This window comes from Notamacropus eugenii, chromosome 5 (genome assembly GCF_028372415.1).
Source record: "Notamacropus eugenii isolate mMacEug1 chromosome 5, mMacEug1.pri_v2, whole genome shotgun sequence".
Lineage (NCBI taxonomy): Eukaryota > Metazoa > Chordata > Mammalia > Diprotodontia > Macropodidae > Notamacropus > Notamacropus eugenii.
Genome location: NC_092876.1, coordinates 274,037,931 through 274,058,726, shown reverse-complemented (window position 1 = coordinate 274,058,726; position 20,796 = coordinate 274,037,931). Strand labels below are relative to the sequence as shown.

The following is a 20,796-nucleotide window of genomic DNA, read 5'->3' as shown; positions in this document are numbered from 1 at the left end:
CATCTCCAGTCATCCTGATGAATATCTGGTCACTGGATTCAGATGGCTCTGGAGGAGAAGTGAGGCTGGTGACCTGCACAGCCCTCTCTCACTCAAAACAAAGTCAAGTGCAAGTCATGTCATTATTTCTCTGATGGCATGGTATTCTTCGGGAACGGAGGACGAACATACATAGAAGCAATATTGCTGGGTCAAAGGGTATGCACATTTTTGTAGCCCTTTGGGCATAGTTCCAAATTGCTCTCCAGAATGTTTGAATCAGCTCACAACTCCACTAACAATGAACTAGTGTTCCAATTCTCCCACATCTTCTCCAACATTTATCATCTTTCTGTTTTGTCATGGTAGTCAATCTGATGGGTGTGATATGGTACCTCAGAGTTGTTTTGATTTGCAACTCTCTAATCAATAATGATTTAGAGCATTTTTTCATATGACTATAGCTATCTTTAATTTCTTCCTCTGAAAACTGACTGTTCGTATCCTTTGACTATTTATCAATTGGAGAATTACTTGTGTTCTTGTAAATTTGACTCAATTCTCTTTATATTTTAGAAATGAGGCCTTTATTACAGACACTAGTTGTAAAAATTCTTTCCCAGTTTTCTGCTTCCTTCCTAATCTTGGTTGCATTGGCTTTGTTTGTGCAAAAACTTTTCAATTTAATGTAATCAGAATTATCCATTTTACATTTCATAATGTTTTCTTTCTCTTGTCTGGTCATTAATTTTTCTATTCTCTATAAATCTGACAAATAAACTATTCCTTGCTTCCCTAGTCATTTTTGAAACTATTAAAAGAGATACCACTGGAATTTAGGGACTAAAAGGGACCATAAGAGATCATTCAGTCTTGTAACCTTAATATTGGGAATATCAGCCACCCAAGATCTCTCGTGTTTGACTTCCTAGCCTCCTAACTTCCCTGGCTTCCTTCATGTTTCAGCTAAAACCCTGCCTTCTTGCAAGAAGCTTTTCCTGATTCTCCCTAATGCTAGTGTGTTCCCTCTTGTTGGTTATCTCTAATTAATCTTGTATATGTAGTGTTTGCATGTAATTGTTTTCTTGTTGTCTCTACCATTAGACTGTGAGCTCCTTGAGCCCCTAGCACATAGTAGGCACTTAATAAATGCAAACTGATTGACTAACTGTTCACTTAACCATTCTAAATCTCATTTTTCTCATCTGTAAAATGGGGCTAAATAGGCTAGATATATAATCTCTAAGGCTGCTTTTAACATTGTTGTTGTTGTAATCATGTTCAGGCACATTGAACTCTTCAGGACCCTATTTGGGGTTTTCTTGGTAAAGATACTGGAGTGCTTTGCTATTTCCTTCTTCAGCTCATTTTACAGATGAGGAAACTGGGGCAAACGGGATTAAGTGACTTGCTCAGGGTCACACAGCTAGTAAGTGTCTGAGGATGGATTTGAGCTCAGTTCATTCTGACTAAAGGCCCAGCACTTTGTCCACCGTCCCACCTTGCTGCCTACTTTTAACAGTAACATATAACTCCAAAATGGCCTAGCATCTGTCTATACCAGAGGTGGGGAACCTATGACCTTGAGGCCATGTGTGGCCCTCTAGGTCCTCAAGTATGGCCCTTTGACTGAATCCAAACTTCACAGAACAAATGATTCAGTCAAAGGGCCACACTTCAGGACCTAGAGGGCCACATGTGGCCTTGAGGCCACAGGTTTCTCACCCCTGACGTGGTCTGCAGAGATTCCACTGCTTTTTTGAAAAGTATATGTACTACAGTGATCCAAGACAATTACAAAGGACTCATGATGACAAATACTATCTACCCTCAGAGACAGAAATGATGAACTCTGAATTGATGCACTTGAAATCTAATTTTATTGCCTTTTTTCTTGCTTCATTTGTGATATGGGTAATATGGAAATAAGTTTTGCATGATTTCAGATGGTTAATTGATATATTGTTTGTCTTTTCAGTGGATGGAGGATGGAGGAAGGGAGGGAGAGAATACAGAGCTCAAAATTGAAAAAGAAAAAGAATGTTAACCATAAATGGATAATAAATATTTTTAAAAAGAAAAGGAAAACATACAATTCCATTACTTCTGATGAACTTTCTTCTGATTAATTTCAGTCTTCTCCTGTTGCGATTTGAGTCTCTTTCCTTTTGTTTTGTCTTTTGTGGAGACAGCATCTTGTCCATTAAACTATATACTATCCCTCTGTATATTTGAGGACAGTTGAGTCACCTCTTTGATTATTTGTTTTGGTCCTCAGTTTCACCTGTCACAAAATGAGAGGAAATGATCACATAACTGGGGAAACATAGGGTTCCTCAGGGGGCAGTCTTGTCTATCCTCAGGTCCATTGAGGAAAGCCATCTCAGGTAAATTAAATTTTCACAGACAATTCACTATTAAAGGGTCAGCTTCGGCTCCCTCATGTAGCCACCTCATTTTAAAGCAGTGATGAGAAATCAGGAAGGGTGGCTATGGGGAAATTTTTTAAAAATTGCTTTTCATGGCTGTTGTTAGGGATTGATGAGATGTCTCTCAAGGATGAATTAGGTGTTATTTCCACTGGAGATATGAGGATGGAGAAAGTGACTGCTAGAATCCATGGCCCAGATAGGCCTTCATGACTTCCTATCTGGACAGCAATAGCTTTTTAGCTCATCTTCGAACAATCACTCCACCCTCCTTCCAAACTTTCCTTCAGATCACTGCCAGATTAATTTTCCTGGGGCAGTGATTAAATCATTGACACTTCTGTCCTCAAAACCCTGAAATGGCCCTCCCTTGCCTATTGAATAGAGACTGGGATTTCAAGGTCTTCCACAATCTGGTGCCACTCTTTCTATCCAGTCTTGTCTCCTACTATTTATTCTCCATCACATACCCTGTGTTTTTGCCAAACTGGATTATTCACAGTCTAAAACATTTCCCATAGTTTCTCATCTATGTGCCTTTGCTCACCCAGTTCCCTATATCTGAAATCCCCTCTTCATTCCCTTGTTGAATGTTTTACCCACCTTTTAAAACTTGACTGAAAAAAACATTTCGTCCATGAAACCTTAGCTGCTTTCTCCAGTTGATCTTTTCCCCTTGGACCTCACACAGCATTTTACTTTTACCTCTCTCATGCACTGATCGTATATTATTTTGTATTACAGTTATTTGTCATATCTACCTATTAAGACTGTAAACTCAGTGAAGGCAGGGAACATGTCTTATCTAATTTTCATTTCCTCTCCATGAAGTCAAGGAATATGTTTTGTCTATATTCTTTTCTCTCCATGAGGTCAAGGAATATGTTTTATCTAATATTCATTTCCTCTCCAGTGATTAGCAAGATGCTTTATATACAGTAGGTGTTTACTAAATGTTTGTTGAATTCACTGTTATTGAAGTAAAAAGCAAATTGGTGTGGTTGTCTATTGCTGTGTTACCTTGGGTAAATCACTTAGTTTCTTCATCCATCAATAAATTAACAAGCATTCATTAAGCACCTTCCGTGTGCCGGGTATTCTGCTCTTCTAGTACTTGGGGAAAAAGGAAATGAAATAGTTGTTGCCCTCAAGGAGTTTACAAACTAAGCACGAGTCTACAGAAAATATGAAATAGGTGCAAAATAACTTGGGGAAAGGCACTAACATTTGGGGAGATAAATAAAAGTTTCATGTAGAAAGCGGCATTTGAACGGTGTGTTGAAGGAATAGTGGGATTCTAAGAGATGATAGTAAGGGGATAGACGCAGACCGCTAGTGCAAAGCACCAAGATTGGCAACAGAGTGGCCTGTATGGGGGATAGTAAGAAGGTCAGCTTGACAAGACCGCAGGGTACATGAAGGGGAGGAATATGAGATAAGTCTGGAAAGGGAGGTTGGGGAGGGTTAGGTTATGAAAGGCTTTCAATGCCAAATAGCTTCTATTTAGTCCCCAAAATAATAGGGAACTGCTTACATTTATTGAGTCGGCACATCACACCATCAGATTTGGAATTTAGTCAAATGACTTTGGAAGCCATGTGGAGGAAGGCTTGGACTGGGCCAGTCCAGAAGCAGGGAGACTGGTTAGGAGGGCATTGCAATAGTCTTACATGACAGGTCATGGAGTCCTGAACTAGAGTTGTGAGAGTAGGGAGAACTTGGTTGATATGTGAAGGCTCTGGAGGCAGAAACCAGATTTGGCAACTGATTGGATATGTGGAATAGAGGAACAGGAGAGTGAGGAGTAGAGGGTACCACCAGGATTGCAAACTAGGTGACTAAAAGGATGACAGAAATAGGGAATTTTGAAAAAAAAAAAAAAAAGATGAGCTTTTGGGGAAAGAAAGTGAGTTCTATTTTGGGCATATTAAATTTGAGATGCTTATGAGACATACAGTTGGAAATGTCTAATAGGCAGTTGTGATATGGCTCTGGAATTCAAGGACAAGACTGGGGCTGGATTTGTAGATCTTGGAGAGCCACCTGAGTAGAGAGAATAATTGAACTCAAGAGTTGAATAATTTCATCTGTGAAATGAAAAAGTCCAGTGAATGGACTTGAATGATCTTTAAGATAAATTCTAGCTCCAAGGTCTCATGTTCCCAGAACTTTTCCTCCTCTAGCAAGAACATCAGTTTAGTTTGGGTCACATTGAAGTTTTAAATCATCCTAATCACCAGAGGGCAGAAAGATCCCTTTACTGTTATACTATCTTGAGGGGTACCTGGAGTAATTCTTAACCCTGTTCCAAACCTTTGGAGTGTGAGATAGAGCCAAGCAGCTCCTTAAATGGGATTTGATAACTTCTATAAAAATAAGCACTATCTTTGTGAGCTCTTGACATTGCTACTTTTTTTTTTTTAATCCTTGGAGGTCATCAGGATGGACCTCTTCATTTCATGAGAGGACACTGAGGTTCAGGTACATTGACTTGTCCTAAGATCATACAGCTCATGAGCTGAATGCAAAAATAAAAAGCTTCCCTGAAAAGTAAAAACCTCTAGCTTCCCTGAAATGGAACATCCTCTGGGATCACTCTAACCTTCTAAATCTAGTATAGATTAGTCATTCATAGATTACTTCTGAGGGACCCATGAAGTTATATGCCTGACTTAACTCTGACAAGTTCAGAGAGACAGAGCTACCGATCAGTTCAGCTTAATTAGACAAATATTTATCAGTGAGGTTTAGGATCATGGCCTTAAAGTATTTTTAGTGATTTGTCCTCAAGATTAGGGTGGGACTGGTAGCATGGGCTCATTACCATGTTCATACTACCCTCACCGCTTATTTCTATGTGAACTTGGAAGGAGTCACCCAGTTCTGGGTCCTGGTTCCTGTAATTGTCCTCAGAAGTAGTCAAGGTCATTCATTCCATGGGCAAAATGAATGGAAAGGTGAAAATATTAGCTGGTAAATTAAAATTCATGTATGTGGGGTTGGGGTAGGGAGATAAGAGCTATCTTCAAATATATGAAAGACTGTCATGTTAGGAGGAATTAGATTTGTTCTGCTTAGCTCAAACCTAACCTCCCTCTTTTTTCTTCATGGGCTGTTTTTGGCCTGGGTAATTGCTTCCCCTCTCCGTTATAATGTGTAGATACATCTAAAGTTAGGTCTGTGCTGTGTCTGAAATAGTTCTGGGGGCCCTGAAGTGAGTAATTGCTTATGCATCCAAATGACTTATTAGGTTGTAGCTGAATTGGAGTGATTTGAGGGTTCCAGTAGGTGGAGAGTGGGAAGAGGATCAGGATTTGGTTTCTTTCAGAGTAACTTGCAATATGTCAAATGTAAATGATTTTTCAAACCATTCTTCAAAGGAGCTAGAAGTAGGGAACAAGACATTCTGTGAACTGTTCTCCTCCTCCACCCTGACTCAACCTTTTTGTAGCAGGGATAGATCACAGGCCAGTTTATAGGGCTAGGGCTGCATTCAGGTACTGACTGGCCCTGGTCATAATATAACCCAGTGGGACAGGGGTCCCTGTGGCACTCAAGGCCCATGAACACATGCTAGCACTGGCTGGGGGGGAAAGGGGAGGTTGTTCTGTATCACTTGCTGCTTAAACATGAATGACAATCTCCAGAGATGCGTTACGGGATGGATTGTAGTTTCTTCCAACTTCCTTTCCTGCCAAATGCATAATTGACTCTAAAGGAAACTGAGGATGTTTTGGGAAACAAGTTGTTGAGATTAACCTTGTGGCTGATGGATGTGCTTGGTAACACTTTGAAGGCATCAAAGAAAAAGGGAAAAGGTCACTGGATTTAAGTCAACTGGGTTTGTGTTCTTAGCTCACTGATAACTAACTATTGATGTAATCTTGGGAAGAACTTTTATTCATCGTTAAATCTGACAACTTATTGGAGCTTTTTGTATCCTGTAAGAGTACAGCAATACAGGGTCCTAGCTCAAGAAGATCTTAGGAGGCATCTATCAAGGTTAGTCCCTTGTTTGACAGGATAAAGCAACTAAATCCCAGAGAGATCCAATGACCTACCTAAGGTTACATAGGTAGAAAATGGCAAAAGTGAGATCCAAAACTGGGGTCCTCTGACTCCAGATTGAGAATTACGGCTGTATGCTACTCAGGTCATCTCTTGGTCTGTCTATCTGTCTGTCTTCTATCTATTTATCTACCTATTAACTTATCTTCCTATCTTCAATTTGTTCGTTTTCTAACTTTTTCAGCTGCATGCCCAATTCATTGATCTCCTCTTTCTCTATTTTATTCAAATATACATTTAATGATATAAAACTTCCCCTAAGAACTGCTTTCACAGCATCCCATAAGTTTTGGTAGGTTGCTATCTGTCTATCTTTCCATCTATCCATTCATCCATCTCTTTCTAACATCTATCTCTATCTGTCTAATTTTCTACCCTTCAGTTTCTCCATCTGCATAATGAGTATGATAACAATTTTATTACCTATCTCACAGGATTATCATGAGGGGCAAGTGAAATATTTGCATAAAAGTACTTTATACACTGTAAATTGCTACATAAATGCTTTTTTTGTCATAAGCTCATGCCTTAATGCCACTGTAAATTCAATTTGATAAGCATTTATGAATCACTTTTTATCTGCTATGGCACTATGCCAGATGCTAGGGATGGGAAAACAAATAAAAATCATTCTTTCCTTCAAGAAAGTTACATTCTTTTGGGGAAAACATAATGAACATAGAAAAGAAAATACGTAAATATTATATAAAATAATTGCAATTATTTTGAAGGAGAGAGTGCTAGCAGTTAAGGGGATATTAGGGAAAGCCTTAAGGAGGAAAAAGGTGGCCTTTCAGAAAGCTAGGGTTTCCAAAAGGTAGAGGTGAGGAGGAGAAGAGGACTGTGCATGGGAAGCATTCTGTGCAAAGACCCAGAGGTGGGAGATGGGACATCACATATAGAGAACTGCAAATGGGAGAGTATTGTATGTCAATAAAATTGACTGCCTTGGTAACCTATCTGTTTTATTTTATGCATTTAGGAACATTATCCCATAGACTTCACTAGATTGCTAAAGGGATGTGGGACACAAAAAAGGTTAAGAACTCTGGTGTAGAGAGAGAAGCAAAAACCTTACTAGCAATAACTAGACAAGGTGAGGCATGTAAATGGAGCAAACTGCAAAGGAGAAGTTGCCAGATGATAATAGCACTGGGAGGTCTGAAAGTGACAGTTTGGAGCAAGGAGTATACCTACTCCTTTTCGTGGTCAAGTCTAGCGGAAACACCAGAGAAGGGACATCTAGCATTGCAAAGGATGGTGGGGGATGCTGCATCTTCTAGGTGGAGTCAGGTCTCTGTGAATATCAGAAGATGAAAGGAGAATGAAAAGAAAAGATACAAGATGAAGAAATTTGTTACTGATAGAGAAGGGTTCCAGAGAGAAGGGAGCAGAGCTGGATAAGGACTTAGGCGGTCTAGGGCTGAGGAAGATGGGGATGAGAGATTAGTAGTAGAGGAAAGGAATGGTTTTCACTGGAATGCCTGCCAGCAAATATGCCAGGATTAGGTGGGAAAGGGGTAGGAATTTGCTAGCCATGGGACAAGAATGTTAGTGCATTTGACCTGGAGTTCTTACCCTCGATAGTCCTTTGAATTACAAAGAGCAGCCAGTGGAAAGAAAGTTATTTTTAGAGCCAAAGAATCTGGATTTGAATCCCAGTTCAGCTGATTACTACCGCTGTGTTCTTGGGCAAATCATTTACCTTCTATGCTGCCCCCACCCATTTCATCATTTGCAATACGAGGGGGTTGAACTTGATGATTTTTGAGGTTCCTTCCTACTCTCAATCTATGTTCCCAAGTATTGCAGAAGAAGGGAAATTTGGTCTAGTATCATTGCTGCCACTGAACCATGAGATTGTGACAAGTGGTAGGGTTGGTATCTAAGTTTCTGGTTCTGGGGTACATCTTCAAGATGGTGGTCAGGTATATAAGATCCTGGTCCTGGAGGGACTAGGAGCCTGGTACTTGAGGCTCTAGATATTGGACTTGTATATACCATGGATCTCCCTAGAAATAGCAGTTCTTTTGTTTTTATGCTCTTCTCAGTCTAGACCAGGGATGGGAAACCTGCGACCTTGGGGACACATGGGGCCCTCTAGGTCCTCAAGTGTGACCCTTTGACTGAATCCAAACTTCACAAAACAAATCCCCTTAATGAAAGGATGTGTTCTATAAAACTTGGACTCAGTCAAAAGGCCACATCCAAGGGCCTAGAAAGCACATGTAGCCTTGAGGTCACAGGTTCCCCATCCCTGATCTAGACTGTTTTGAGCAACATGACAACTCTAAAAACCTCCGGTCAAAATCTCATTTTGACAGGGGAAAGAATATTCTTTCTGCTCGCCAGATGAAATGGAATATCTCTGGTCTCAGGAGGCTTAGGAGTATTGGTTATGGGTAAATGGAATGAACCGTTCTGATGTTCTGATTAAAAATAAAAACAAAACTGCAGCTTTCTGAGTGGAATTGGTGTTTGTAGTAAGCTATGCCAGAAGTCACTCAGATGGAAATGTGATGATTGACACTATGTGGTAAGATGGAAAGAAAACTAGGCCAGATAGAAGTTAAAAGAACAGTGGCTCTCCAGTCAGAGGACCTGAGTTTACATTCAGCACTGAAGAGGATGTTTGGGGATCTAGTCAGGATCTTCTAAGGGAAGTCAGCTTCCTGGGAGGGCTACTAAAGGAAAACGTCTAAGATGATCTTATGGACCCCTTTGGTAATCTGGTAAAAGCTATGAACTGCTTCTCAGAATAAAGTTTTAAAGTGACTTGCTTCTGAAACTTACACACTGTGTGACATTAGGTAGTCAGCCTCCCCAGGCCTCAGTTTTCTCATCTGTAAAATGGGAGGTGGGGTGGTAAAGTACCTTTCAACTGTATAGCTTTGAGTTTGACTTACGTTTGGTTCTGCCTCTTCCTAGAGGCAGTTAGGTGGTGCTGTGGTTAGAGCATTAATGGGTTTGAAGTGAGGAAAATCTGAATTCAAATCCAGCCTCAGACATCTACTAACTGTGCCACCCTGGATAAATCACTTTAACCTCAGTTTACTCAATTGTAAAATAGGAATAATACTAGGACCCATCTCCCAAGGTGGTTGTGAGGCTCAAGTGAAATAATATCTATAGATCATTTAGCACAGGGTCTGGCATGTAGTAAGCACTTAATAAATGCGTGTTCCTTCTCTCCCTCCCTCCATTTTTCCCACATCTTGGCTCTATCACTCACTAGCTGTGTATCTTTGCTATAGTTTCCTTCTTGAGGTCTCAGTTTTCTTGTTCATACAAGGAGGAGATTGTGTTCTGGCTCTAGAATTCAATCAGTAACAATTCCAGCCTCATTCCCCCTCCCACTCCTGCCCCCTATTGCTCCTGAGTAGTTTCCTGCATTTGTGTTGGCAGCTGTTGTCTTTGTTCTGTGTCTAGTTCAGATTGGCCAGGCTGGAATGGGGAGGGTGGACTTAGGCGAGGAGGACTGAGTGGCTTTCCAGTTTGATCTTTGTTTTGAGTGCCTCATCCTAATGTACATGGGAGGTCTGAGAATAAGGCTACTATGATCAGGTGTTTTGTTTTTTTATTTAATTCTTGCTTTTAAAAATATGCCATTGTTCTGGCCTCTCAGCATGGGTTTTATCATAACATAATGCAGTTACTGTTCTAGAAGACACAATCTTTGTTGGAGTGAGACTCAGGGGTATTCACCTGTGGCCAGCATCATGTCTTCCTGAAAACAAGTGCCCATGCAAGTCTATAAGCAGCATACATGGAGGAGGTGTGTGTGTGTGTGTGTGTGTGTGTGTGTGTATGTGTGACAGAGAAAAAGAGAGAGTGCATGTGTGTGTATGTTAAAGAGTGTAGCAGAGTATGTGTGTAAGAGAGTGTATGAAAGTGTGTGTGAAAGAGTGTAACAGTATGTGTGAGTGTGTATGAGAGAAAGAGAGAGTAGGTATGTATGTGTGAGAGAGAGCGAGAGTATGTGTGTGTGTGTGTATGTGAAAGATTGTGTATGAAGAGGAGAGAGATCTGAAAATGTGGAGTGTACAAAAAAAATGTTACAATGACTCTCTTCGAATATTCAAGGATACTTTTTTAAGTTCACAGACTTTCTACCCTAACTTCGGTGATATCTTAAAAAAATCTTACAGTTACCTTAGGATCCATGCCCACTGGGCAGTGATCCCTGATGTATATGAACCTACAGCAACACATTCATTCAGCAAGGCTTTCTTAAGTGCCTACTCTATGCCCTGCCTTATGTTAAATTATTGGGGTTGTGAAGACAAAAAGCAAAATTGTCCCTGGTCCTCAAGATGTTTACATGTAATGGGAGGAGGGAGATGGTAACATGTACCCAGGTAAGTAAATACCAAATCCTTTTCATTGTTTTTCCGTTGTGTCTGACTCTTCATAACCCTATTTGGGATTTTCTTGGCAATGATAATGGAGTAGTTTGCCATTTGTTCATTTTGTAGATGAGGAAACTGGGGCAAACTGGGTCAAGTGATGCGCTCAAAGTCATACAGCTAGTAAGTGTCTGAGGTCAGATTTGAACTTGGGAAGATGTGTCTTCCTGACTCCAGGCCCCATATTCTATATGCTCACAAAATGGATACAAAGTAACTCTGGAGTGTTGCAGCAGGGCACTTGAGCTGAGCCTTGAAGGTGCTTGCCTTTCCTGGAGCACAGATGAGTAGAGAGAGCACTCCAGATGTGGGGCCAGCCTGGGCAAAAGCCCAAAGAGAAGAGATGAATCACTGTAGCTGGGGAACAGTAAGCAGGACCGTTTAGCTGGAACGGAGAGCGAACGGAAGTGATGGACACTAAACCTGGCAAGGTAGGCTGGAGGCTGATTTTGATGGTCTTTTGATGCCAAATGGGGCAGTTTGCCTTTGATTCTAAAAGCGTCTGGGAGCCCCTGCAGCTTCCTGAGCCAGAGGAAGACACGGTGAGACCTGCCGTTTAGGAGTATGGGCTTGGCAGCCCAGGGGAAGGCTACAGTGACAGGGCAGAGTATGGAGGCAGAGAAAGCAGTGAGTAGGCGACTGCAGTAATACAGGTGAGGTGTGGAGCACCTGAACCAGGGAGTGGCCTGTGAGTGAAAAGATGCAGCAAATGTTGTGCAGGTGGAATGGACAATATTTGGCAACTGACTGCATATTGAGGATGAGGCACAAGGGTTTTGTTTCTTTTCTTTTTCCCTGGAGGACGTGGGAGGACATAGGCAGCGGAAAAAAAAAAATGCTTGATGATCGGAAAAAAATTGACTTAGAAAAAGAAACAGGCAAATCCTCAGCATAGGCCTTTGCCAGGCAGGCCCTTCCCCACAATCCCCACCCCCACTGCTAGTGCCTTCCCTCTGACACTACTACCAAGGACACTTTATATCTTATATGTACATATGTGTACGCTCTTTGAAGGCAGGGCCTGTGTTTTTGCTTTGCTTCCATCCCTGGCAATTAATATCATGCCTGACGCATAATAAGTACTTAATAAATGCTTGTTGATTAAAAAATGAAATATAAGGTAAAGAAGAAGGAAAAGTTGAGAATGAGTCTGAGGGAGCATGCTTAATTGGTGCAATTCCCTCTGTGCACCCTCAGTGATCTTTCTGATTGCATCGTGGCCTGGGTCCTCATTTTGGTGTCACTGGCTTACACTGCCATTCCAGGCTTTCTACAGCCTACTTCTTTCTCATTGTTTTCCAGTCTTACCTCATACCTTTCTTCTTTGTGTAACTAATTCTACATTTCAACTAAACTGGACAACTCACCGTCATCACTGCTCTAATCCTGGCTTCTCTCAAACATACAACCTTATTTTTGCTTAAGCCTGGGATTGAGATGCCCCTCACCCCTTTCTCTTCCCCCACTGCCTCCACTGAGGTCTAGATTTTCTCGTTTGTAGAAGGAAAGGATTGGGCTCCTTCTGTCTCTAAAATTTTAGCATTCAACAAATAACAATTCCAGCCTCTTTCCTTCTCCCACCTTCTATGTGAGCTCCTGCCTGTTAAAAACCCTGCAGTTTCTTAAAACCACAAAACCTGTCTCCTTCCAGCAACTTTCCCTGATTTCCCCCAAAAGAAAGTGATGTTTCTTTTCCCCAAGATCTCCTTTAGCATTTTACTTGAATCTCAACATTTTTATGCCGGTGGTATTCTCATTCATATGGTAGCTATTTGCATATGAGTCTGGTCATATCTATTAAATTATAATTTTGTTCAGGGCAAGGACTGTATCTGGTTTCATATTTTTATCTCTATAGTGCCTTGTACATAATGCTTAATAAGCGTTGAATTGAATTGACTTGAGTGGTAGCTGGGTACATACAGTCCTGTCCACAGCCTTCAAAAATACCAAGCTCTAACCCTGCTCTCTGAATCTTTTAAAAATAGGAAGCCCATACGCATCTAGAAGCAGAAAAGAACTTTCTGTTCATCATCTCAGTGCTACTTTTCCATCAGAATCCTTTGTGTAGCTTGAGTAATTACCCACTTGCAATAGATCATGGATTCCATGGCCATCAGTCCTGAGCTTAACTAGCTCCACACTCTCAGACCATGGTGAGAGCATGGACATGTGATTTACTCTTATCCACCAATGCTGAGGAAATGCTATTGCTGCTACATTTTGTACCAGTCTTGCATGCCTCCCTCAAGGCCTTGGGGAAATTTTGTGAAATATATTTTTTGTTTGTTTGTTTTGAATGGAAGCTTAGGGACCTCTGCTTTTCCTGATCCTTGGCCACATTTCCTATTCACATTAACAACAGTGCCAGAAACTGTACCTTTCCAGTAGAGACTTGTTAGAAGATATCAGGAAATGTCATTTGGTGGAATCCCACAAGGACTTAGGAACTGTTTGTTGATTTGATTTCCTTTCTTCTGAAATTAAGGAATGAATTTAATTTTACTTTAGAGAGCCAAGAAGAGATAATATTGATAACCTGAGAGCTTTTGTCTAATCTTTATCTTCTGAAGAGATAGGAGGGCCTAGGGAGGGATGGTTTGGATTTCACTGGCTGTCGAATCCATGGGTCTCATATTTCTTTGCATCTCCAGAGATTAACAGCTTAGGCTCCAACCTCCAATAATAGTAATAGTAATGAGGAGGAGGAGGAGATGGCTACTTGTCCAGTCTCAGATGGGGAGATATTTTCCCCTGCTAATGTCCCACTGAGCAAATACTTCCTTACTCTATGTACCCATCTGAGCCAAGAGAGATTTGAATCAAAGAAAAGTCGGTATTCTGAGAAGATGCAGCTGATCTATCAGTAGCAATCATATCTAAAATCTTTGGGGAGTGTTATGCCCTGTGAAAAGTCATCATTCCTCCCATTATTTGGGTTCACTTAAAACTGAGGAGACCTCTGCTAATGATGATTTGCTATGGCATTAGCTCTTGTAAGCTTTCAGAGGGAAGAAAAATGTCTTAGATTTGCTTCAAAGAGGATTTTCCCCTCTGGCTGATAAAGCTATAAATATAGCTCAGTACACAAAGCTAACACACAGAATGCAGTCATTCTTCAAAATGGATTACAGCCATTTTGTTTCGGGTATTTTCAAGCATGAGTTGTAGTCCATTGCGTTGGCTTTGCCAATTATGTCTCTCAGAATGAAAGGGTTAGAAAGATCATCCAATTGAATAGAAGACCAAAAATTGCCATCTCTTTTCTTCTGCTCAGTGTGGTAAAGACATTAAGGGAAAGGAAAAGTCACTCATGTATTAAGGAAACAATGGAGTGCCCTCTCTTCAGTTTACTATAACCCAGAAGAGTCATATGAGGCACAGGTGGTATAGGTGCCTCCCTCTGGCCTTAGGGCTGTTACTGCACAACCTTGACCTTGGGGATGTGGAAAGCTTGACTTAGGCAGCACTGGAGGAGGAGCTTAGCACAAGTAAGGGAAACAAAATTTTTTTTAAAAAGGAAGTAATGCTAGGATTCCCTGAAAAATTGTAACACCAGGGTGACCTAAGATGGGTAATGAAAACCAGAAACCCCAGGCTTCATCTCCCCTCTCTAGAAGGGCTGAGTCTCAGATCTGCCATCTGGTGGGTGATACTGTGGTCACACCAGTGCATGTATATGCATACATACACACGCACATAAACAATACAGGCATACACATGCTTGCACACATGCACACAATGGTATAGTTATATGCACACATGTATACACACGTGCCTACATGCATGTTTGTGTGCATGCTTTGTGTGTATGCATGTATATGTACAGATGCATTGTACACATACATGTGCAGTATGTAGTTGTATGTATGCATGTGCATGTAAGCACATGCATATATATGTATATGTACGTATGTATTTATATATAACATATCTATTTCTTGATGTAAAGCAGTGCTAGTAAGTAGGTGTGACACTAGGAATGTCAGAACCACAGAGCAGATGATGACACGTTGGGCATAGTCACCAATCTCCATCACTTATAGGAAGGTAGCCAAGAGGTCATTACCCTCTTGCATGAAACCTGATCTGTTGCCAGGGTTTAAATTGAGACTTACTGTATACTACCACTACCTTGATGTTTTCTGATTCACCAGCCAGGACCTTCCTCTCCCTGGGAGCTCTATAGGTGGGGTAATATCAGATCTTTGCCCCCTCTAGAGGCTCCAGTTGAGAGGCTGTACCCTTCTTTTGCCAGCACTGGGTAATGACTCCTCATGTTTATCCAGAGACTCTAGATTGACAGTCAGTGAGGTGTCCCCTTTCTTCTAGGAAGATATGTATTCACAATGCAGCTGACTATAGAGACAATTTAATATCCCACATGCTATTAGAAACAAGGTACTTCCCAACAATACCATTCCTAGATGCCTAAGCCCTTTCTGGGAAGGAGTTATCTGAATCATCTTAGGGGAAAGGAGACCTGACAATTTAGGGGGCCCTGAGCTATTTTCCTAGGGTAAATAGGGACCCCTAAGGAGGCAGGGATCTTGAGACCTGGATAACTATACTGGGGATGGAGTAAAGAAGGAAGGACCAGAGAAGGTCGCCCAGAACTGTGTCTAAAAGATAAACTGCATCTAAAATGTCTTTATTGAGTAAGTCTTCCTAGAGGTTGGTTCCAAAAAACTGCTGGACTGAAGAGACCCATTCTACCTTCCTAGGCTGGTGATAGTTTGTCATGGACTTGGCTTTTGGAAGGTGGGACAATCAACTGTGGTAGCCAGGTAGCATGATGAAAAGCTAGTGTTAAGAAGGAACAAACCTCCTGCTCTGAAATGGGGAAGAAGGCCAATCTGCCAGTTGTAGTCAGGTTAAAGATCACCTGTGGTAAGTGTGAAGAATCCTATTGGGCAGGAATGGTTTCCTCATCTTTGGAGTCATCATTTGGTACCAAACCCACCACAACATGACATCAGGATCCCTATGTCCAAATTGACAATAAACTTTCTCTCCAACTTCTGCCATTCTTGGAATGGCATTTACCTGGTTGTTTAGTTCACTAGAGGGCCTACGATGTCTCTGACAGTGCTGATAAGCTCCAGGCATGAGGTTGGAAGCATCAGCTAAATTCGTCCTTAGTGGGAAAGCCTATCTTGTTGTTTCTAGGCCCTGGATCACAGGTCCTGGAAAGATCGTTCATGGTCATTTATCAGGAATTAGTGTAGATAAATATCTTATTCACTTCATCCTTAAAGGCTTTCATACCATCCATGTGACTTACAGCTCAGCCCACTGGGCTCATTTCTCTGAGTATCTGGCAGTCATTACTAGGTTAATGGCTGGCAGGGAGGTCAGTTGTGTATTCCTATAGTAGCAGGCAGAGTTGTCAGTCAGACAAAACAGTGTTGTTCAGGAGCCAAGACTCATAGGTAGGGCCAGTGGAGAAGTCCAGGTGTCAAGTCTGGGTCTAGCAGCCTTAGACTTTGGCATAGTCATAACCTAATTACAAAGGTACCGTGAGAATGATCTTCAATTTACCATTTCTGTTTAATGTTAGAGTCTGCTCTGTTCTATCCATCTTGTTAGAGGAACAATCTTATATCACTCAACTCATTATAGGCAATTGTGGGTGAATGGTGATGGTAGGACCCTATGTCATTCCTTCAGTAACAACTAGGGCCCAGTAACAAGGGAACAACTGTTTTTCAAAGGTTATCTAGGGTTGACTTTCCACCCTTCTCCTTCATATGAGCCACCATCTGCTATAGAGTCTTAAGTTGACCGAATCAACATGTTGTCAGATAGTGGTAAACACCAGTGCCCCCAGGACATTGATGTCTCCCACCTTTCATATCCCATCCTACCAGATTGTGACATTATGAGTGGAAGTTAAGGTAGCCATGGGGAAGGATGGGGAAGGATTCTTTTCCAGGAAAAAAGTGAATTTTGACGGTGCTCTGCTATAGGAAAAGATAAAAAAGCATTATCGAGGTCTACCACCTCGTACGACTCACCTGACAACTGGACTATATGGTTTACCATATTGAAGAGGTCAGGAATGACCTCAACAATTGGCATCAGTTCCTATAATCCACCATAAACCATCAAGTACTTCTTACCTTCCTCCCTAGCCATAAAAAGTTAATATAAAGGGAAATATTTTAGCCCCCTCTCCAACCTGAGAAAGGAAATATCTTCCACCCTTCCTGGGATTCCAAATTGTTTTGTGTTAACTACAAAGGTTGTCTTGGGCAATTCCAAGAGTTTCCCTTTGGCTGTACTTATAGTAAATGGCATGGAGGTTACACATACAGGTTGTTGTTGTTTAGTCATTTTTAGTCATGTTCAAGTCTTCATGACCCCTTTTGGGGTTTTCTTGGCAAAGATACTGGAGTAGTTTGCCATTTCTTCTCCATCTCATTTTACAGATGAGGAAATTGAGCCAGGCAGAGATTAAGTGACTTGCCCAGGGTCACACAGCTAGTAAGTGTCTGAGGCCACATTTGAACTCAGATCTTTCTGATTCCAGGTCACACACAGCTGCCCACATCTTTACAGGTACCACCTCCCAAAAGCTTAGGATACCTTTTCCTCCACTTTAATCATGAAAACCACAGTTTGATCCTATCTTGCTGACACTTATCAAATGTTATTGACCAGGCCCCAGTCAGACTGATCTGGTGGTTCAGGTTTAGTAATGAAATCAAATGGGGCAGCTAGGTGGCTCAGTGGATAGAGAACCAGCCCTGGAGTCAAGAGGACCTGAGTTAAAATCCAGCCGCAGATACTTACTAGCTATGTGACTTGGGCAAGTCACTTAACTCTGATTGCCTCCACACACAAAAAAATAATGGAATAAAATGGGACATTTATAGACCATATAGTAGTTAACAAAAGGAAGTTTACTTAGCCATAATACAGAAAAGCTATTCAGTAAGGAGGTAGCCTTCATTAAGGTAGACATGCTTATCCTCCCCTTCATATGGAAGTACAACTTGTCAGCAGGATATGTAAGGTCCTATGAGTGAGGTAAGACAATGGGATTTCTCCTAAGTCAGAAGGGCACTGAGTTCTTGTTGGCTTCCCTTTTTATACCCTAGACAACATGAGATACACTTCACTGTCTTGAGCCTTAGCCTACTGAACTAAATAAGTTTTGAGGACAGATTTCCCCATTTTTAAAGGAAAAATTGCATGACAGGGACCCTAGTAGATGTTGGATACTAATAAATTCCTGAATTGAATAGAATATGAGTTTTGTGTATGGGATGTTCAGGGGGGGCTGGCACCTCTTGTGTGAGAGTTTGCTCAGCCTGTTTCAGGGCTGCTTATCACCTTTGGTGTCCACCTGTTACCCAACTCTCACCTGTGATTTTATATGTATATATGCACATAAGTATGTGTGTGTATATTCATCCATATAAATCCATCCATATATACGCATATATGCATATATATACATACACACATATACATAAACATATATACACACATACATATATATGTATACACACACATATACATATATACAGATACACAGACATATCTTTGGTGCTGAAACTGAAGATGAGTTTCTCCTTGTAACCAGAGAGCTATCCTGATACAATATAAGAGAATTATAGAAAGTGAGTTTGAATTTCCTTTACCCAGGAGCATAGAATTAGAGGAAGAAGGAACCTTAGGGATGATCAGGTTCAATCACCTACTTTTACAAATGAGGAAACTGAGGCCAGAAAAATTGACATTTGCCCATAATAAGTTCCAAGAAGTATTTGAGCCCATAAGCTCTGAATCTAACACTAGTGCTCTTACTATTGTACCATGCTACTCTTTAAATGAGGGGATAGGGCTAGATGATCTCCGAAATAATTCAAGAGCTAATACTGTAGAAGTCTACCCTGCTTCTATCCCCACAAGTACTTGGAGCCAGTAAAATGGAAAGTGCGTTGCCTTGCAATGTGAGGTCCCACCACTGGAGGGCAGTATCTTCACTGAAACAAGCCACATAAGAAGAAGAAGCATTTTTGGCTAGAGTTGCTTTTGGTGTGATGCTTCTGGTCCCATCTCTTCCTTAACTAAGGGAGGGGTTGAGGGTTAGGGGATGAATCGAGTGTGTTAGTTTTTTCCAGATATGATCTTGGCTTCTAACACACAGCAGGCTTAAAATAGTACTAGATAGGAGTAATTGCTGTTCAGTCGTTTTTAGTTGTGTCCAATTCTTTGTGACCCCATTTGGGGTTTTCTTGGTAGATATTGGAGTGGTTTTGTCATTTCCTTCTCCAGTTTATTTAAAGATGAGGAAACTGAAGCAAACAGGGTTAAGTGAATTGCCCAGGATCATGCAGTTAACGTGTCCACCGCCAGGTCTGAATTCAGAAAGATGAGCCTTGCCACTTCATTCACTGTTCCATAGAGCTGCCCCATTGTAATTTGCAGTTTTGGATAGGCTGTAAACTGAGCCCTGGATTTGGAATCATGAAGGTAGAGGATGGAATCCTGCCTGAGATGTTCACTAACTATATATTCCTGGATGAGTCTCTTACTCTCCTTAAGTCTCAGTGTTCTCTGTAAAATCAGGTAATAATAGGTACCTACCTTACTAGATTGTTGTTGGGTGTGCTTAGATATAAAGATAAACCCAAAAAGAATTCCTGCTGTCAAGGAGCTTACCTTCTACTGGGTAACAACCTGTAGACAGCAAAGCACTCTACACATATTTTATTGATTGGGTGCTAGTATGGATCCTTATTTACAGATGAGGAAAAAGCTGGGACTCCCAGTGTCACTTAACTTCTTGGCCTCAGTTTCCTCATTGTAAAAAATGAAGAGTTTGGATTTGATGACCTCTGGTGCAGTAGCTAGAGCTCCCAAGTCTAGAGTCAAGAAGACTCATCTTTGTGAGGTCATATCCAAGCTCAGACACTTACTGGCTGGGAGACCCTGAATAAGTCACTTAATCCTGTTTGCCTCAGATTCCTCATCTATAAAATGAGGTGGACAGGGAAATGGCCAACCACTCCAGTATCTTTGCTAAGAAAACCCCAAATGAAGTCATGAACAACCAGACACAACTGAAACGGCTAAACACAAAGTCCCTCCCAGCTCTAAATTTCTGATTATCTATGATTTTCCTTGTGTCACATAGCTAGTAAGTATCTGAGGCAGGATCTGAACTCAGGTTCTTCTGACTTCATGTTCTCTACCTTTTCATTTTGCTACCTAGCTGCCCTGTACTGCTTTAATCTGCAGGGGAGCTTTGACTGATTGTTCTCTGACCTGGGCAGGTTTGCCCCTCCTGAGGCAACCCATTCTCCCCCCATTCCCTGGAATTTCACCATATTAATGCTGAATACAATGTGGACAACCTATCAATTTTGCCATATCCCAGCTGATCCCCAGCTGAGAGCTTTGGAGCTCAAGAGACCAGCCAGCTTCAATCTCCACCTCCATCTCGCCAGGAACAGGGATTACTGTACCACCATGCCCAACCCTAAAGTGAAGCTACATACAGAGTAACCTCAGAGATTGGTTATGGGTAGCTAGCACCCAGGGAGAGTCAGAAAAGGCCTCCTGTAGGAGATGACATTGATGGTAAACTTTGAAGGAAGTAAATGAGGAGCCAGTGCATCCCAGCTGTGGAGAGCAGCCTATATAAAAGCATGGAGCCTAGGTATACAGGGGAAGATGGAATAGCCTACCCAAAGGAGCACTAAGCAAGTTGGTTTGCTTGGAATGTAGAGTGAAGGAAGGAGAATTATATATAGTAAGCTTGGGAAGGCAGTCTGGAGCCAAAGTGTGAAGGCCTTTAAATGCTCATCAGAGGAGTTTTTATTTTATCTTCAATGTGATGGAGCCTCTCAGAAGCCTCTGGAGCCGGGAAGGTGAGCGATGTAGCTCAGACCTTTGATTTG

General features: G+C 41.4%; 1 protein-coding gene across 1 annotated transcript in view; it reads left to right on the top strand.

The window, feature by feature from the left end:
• Positions 1 to 20,796, top strand: part of GRAMD1B (GRAM domain containing 1B) — a 333,834-nt gene that overhangs the window by 51,800 nt on the left and 261,238 nt on the right. The window lies entirely within an intron of this gene.